The following is a 4,371-nucleotide window of genomic DNA, read 5'->3' as shown; positions in this document are numbered from 1 at the left end:
AATTTGGTGACTGCAAGTCGAATTTCATATCTGTCAAATTCCACATGTCAAATAAAAATTTATGTTCTATTGTTCACAATGGCCTTGGTGCAAATGCGGTGATAAAGAAGGCTCTGATGAGTGGAAATATTATATCTGAGGAGAGAAACTGTTCAAAAGAGTCGACGGATTGATAATTTCTGACTACCGAGAGAGCCGTATCTGCATTTCTTTCTTTATTTGACGTCTATTTTGTGATCTTAATCTTTTTCTGCCAAATATTTTATTTTTGACATACTTGTGAAGCCTTAAATCTGAACAATGTATTAATGATTCTGAAATTATTGAGTTCAAATACTTTGAATGCATTGACAATAAAAATGGAATAAAAGTGGTAGTTTACAAATAGAGTGTGGTCTTTACAAGTTGGATACTTCAAAACTATAATTTTGTAATACAAGGACTTCGTTCAGACAGAAAACCCCAAGATGGGATATCCTTTGAAGGAAAGTTGCAGCATACAAACAGACACTGATATGTATCAGAAGCTACTCGTTGTCCTATATCCCTGCAGTTGGTTGATTCTGTTTTTGTTTCGACATGCCAGGTAAACCTTTTCCAACAGTTTATATTCTGCATTGACTACATTGTTTTGGAATTACGAGAGGACTTCCATCGAGAAGTGGATAGAAGCAGGGCATCGCACTTGTCCAAAGACTACAATTTCTTACTAACTTCTCTCTTACACCCAAGTATGTCTTGCGTAGCCTCATAGCTCAGTGGTCTGTGGAAAGTGAGGTTCAACCACCTAAAAAATGTCCTCAACCTAGTAAAACGACGTCCACATGTGCACCCGCTGAACGGTCCAAGATATATACTCTTCTGAACAAGCTTACATCTGGAAACCCTGAAGATCAGAGATTTGCTGCTAGTGGAATTCGCCTTCTTGCAATTGCTGAAGCTGGTGCCATCCAGTTACTTGCAGGTTTCCTGTCAACTCCAGATTGGCTCGCCCAAGAAGATATAGTTACTGCACTCCTTAACCTTTCCACATGTGTGAACAACAAATGGAGCATTGTATCTTGTGGTGCAGTTCCTGGTATAACGTATATGCTGAAGAAAGGAAGCATGGTTGCAAAGGAAAATGCAGCTGCCACCTTGTTTAGCCTTTCGGTTGTGGACGGAAACAAAGTTACAATTGGTGTCTTTGGAGCAATTCCACCACTCGTGGCGCTACTTAATGAAGGTAACGAAAGGGGGGAAAGGATGCTGCTACAGTCCTTTCTAATTTGTGCATATACCAAGGCGACAAGGGAAAAGCTGCGAGAACTGGAATCGTGACCACATTGATTAAGGTACTTGAAGAACTCCATAATGGAACTCCCCAGCCTCTGTATATCCTGCGTAATTCCTTTTTGTTAGGTTTAAACTTTATATGATATAAGAAAAGATAAAGAAACAAAAGGGAGTATAAAATGATTTAATTAAGTGTATTCAATATTAAAATATGATCAGACAAAATAGAAGAGTGTAATATTAGATCTAACTTGCTAATTGTCAAGAAAACAGTACATCTTAAAATCTTTAAAACAACTTAAGGTGTTAGATAAAGCTCTCATACCAGGATCTTATATTAATATTTTAACATTCCCTCATCACTCAACAAAAAGTTGACGATACAGAAGACAAAGTCTACTGGAGTCCGGAGATTTGACATCATTGTGACGAATTAATTCTCCCAATATACTATCCATTGTTGCACCCTTGGGTCACATTAGATGCTCGGACCTCAACGGAACGGACACCTTGAACGACGTCAACAGAAGCATTAGAGATGGGACCGGCTGTAAAATATCTTTTGATTGTTGCCTCCAAAACTCAGTATTTGTATAATTCCAAAGAAGTGAAGTTTCACGAAGTTCTTGTCCAAGACGCTCCTTTCACTTCCACTAAGAACTACAACGGTGGTCTGTTTCACGAAGTTCTTGTCCAAGACGCTCCTTTCACTTCCACTAAGAACTACAACGGTGGTCTTTGGATCATTACACAGCTTCCAACTTCTTTAACAAATGAAGGATATATTATATATATTTAATTAATTAATGTGTATATATAAAAATATAATACAAATATATACTTTAAAACACAGCTAAGTAAGGTATGTGCTTTCAAACCTATTATAATAATGACTCCTTTAAATAATTTTGCATTTCAATATATATAGTTATTTGATTGCTAATGGGTGTAACAGAGTGATAGTGCTAACTACAAACAAAGTCTTCAAGGAACTTGAATTGATCTATTAGCTATATTACCCTATTTATGTTTAAAAAGAATGAGAAAGTCAAAGAATGAGTGTTTGTATGAAACTCTTTTCTCCTGCGGTACTTACTACTTTTTCTGTGAGTGGTATTTCATAAGCACATTTACAGCCGAGTATTGATTTTGTACAGAGAGTTGGAGTGGTACATGACATAATTCATAGTTTCTTTTTTTTCATATTTATTTAGTGACATTGCATAAATTTAATAAACATAAAAAGAAATTACCTGTGAAATTCGTCCCTTCGCACGATGACCTTAATTTATATTTTCTGGAGCATTTTCTTCATTGTTTACTGCACATGATTCAGTTATATAAAAAATGATCAATGACTTCTATAACAAAAAATTTAAAGAATCAAGCTGAATATGTTAGATATAGTATGAATCCTGGGAAAAATGCATATAAAAAATAATTATGATTTTGTGCCGTAGTATAATTGTCAAATAATTTTTTTGGTTGATTCAAATCTTAATACAAACTAGTAATCTAAAAATAATAATCTTTATCTTGATAATATATACCATATACAAATTCAGATCTAAAATCGATATTGAACAATATGATCCATTTCAGATTTATATGAAATTCAAGAAATTTCCAAGTTAGACTACAACCCAAACCTAAACAATATCAAAATCGATCTTAAACACTAAACATCATATTCATTCAATCTGATTCAAATGAAAACTTTTCATTTTTATATAAGCAGATCGGGAAAATTTATTTTAATTAAATAAAACCTTATCGAAATAAAGTAGGTAACACCAGTTTAAATGTTATGTATCCATCAGTGTGTGTATTACAAAGACGACGACTTACCAATTCATCTTGAAAATTTGGCATGACATCCATCTTGCACAAATCAACCAAAACAGTTAAATATGAGGCAAAAATCAACAACTGAGAAACGGATAATACCGGATTATAATTTGATGTTATATTATTTTTGTTGGTGTAGGAGCGGTATGAGAAGTAATTAAACGGGAGGTAGAGAGTTGTGATTGTGTATGGATTCAAAGCTTTAAATGATGTGTTAATCTTATATTTTGATATATCATGATCAAAAGTTTGAGAGTAAGAGTAAATTTAGAACAAAAGGGGTAGAAGGCAAAATGGTGTGAATTGTAGAAAATTGTTAATAGAGATGTAGATAAGGATTTGGAAGTAGATGGAGAATTCTAGTACTTCACTTCTCTCCCCCGTCGTTGTCCCATACTATTTTCTATTTACTTATTTTTTCAATAAAATCGAGATCTAATCATTTTTGAATGAGGTCTTATTAAGTACCTTTTTATCAAGGTTATTAGTCATGCCTTTTTTAGGATGTTGATGTGTTATAGTTTTATTTTTTTGTGTGTTTTATTACGTGTTTTGGTAGTTTTTCTGAGAATGATTTATATAATATTTTGGGATATAGGTAACATTCACATCGAACAGTTATGTATAAGTCATTTGTGATGCTACTAGTTTCACAACTAGTGTAGGCTGGATTGCTCGAGATGTCATTATAATACATTTTGGACGAAAAATTAAGCGATCTGAAAATAAAATGACTATTTGTTTAACATATTTTTTGTTTCGTAATCAGATTGTTGTTGACCGTTTAGAGGTTTTTCCAAGCTGGTTTCCAATATTTTAACGATTATTTCACTTGTTCATAAAAAAATATGCATTTAACTGTAGTTTGATGACGTCAATTATTAGTTCCTTACTAAAAAAGACTTCTTAATGAATGTAGACATGTTACAAACCAATTTACTATTTTAAAAAATAATAGCCATTTGTTATATCTTCTTAACAGGCGTTAATGAATTAAGGTCCATATTCCTATCTTACTTTTCAATATTTATTATTACACTTTAATAATCTCAGTTAGTAGTTTTTACACAAATATGATTCTTTTATGGGCATTTTGTTAATCAAATTATTACATAGAAATAATTTAACTAAACTACACTTTTAGACTCTAACTAATTTTAAAATTCTTTATTATGTTATTGCACATATTTTTTTAACTGAACGGAAACCTTGAACGACGCCAATAGAAGCATGAAGGATGGGGCCTGT

At 32.8% G+C, this 4,371-nt stretch overlaps 1 long non-coding RNA gene across 1 annotated transcript; it reads right to left on the bottom strand.

Moving 5' to 3' along the window:
• Positions 1-376: 376 nt before the first annotated feature.
• LOC141697963 (uncharacterized) lies at positions 377-3,309 on the bottom strand. Its single transcript, XR_012564896.1, has 4 exons — positions 3,124-3,309; positions 2,529-2,596; positions 1,601-1,998; positions 377-1,379 (listed from the first exon to the last, which is right to left on the bottom strand). It is a non-coding gene; the product is annotated as an uncharacterized LOC141697963 (long non-coding RNA).
• Positions 3,310-4,371: the final 1,062 nt, after the last annotated feature.

Source organism: Apium graveolens, chromosome 11 (genome assembly GCF_009905375.1).
Source record: "Apium graveolens cultivar Ventura chromosome 11, ASM990537v1, whole genome shotgun sequence".
Taxonomy (NCBI): Eukaryota; Viridiplantae; Streptophyta; class Magnoliopsida; order Apiales; family Apiaceae; genus Apium; species Apium graveolens.
The sequence above is the reverse complement of the archived record's forward strand: the minus strand, read 5'-3'. Positions and strand labels throughout refer to the sequence as shown.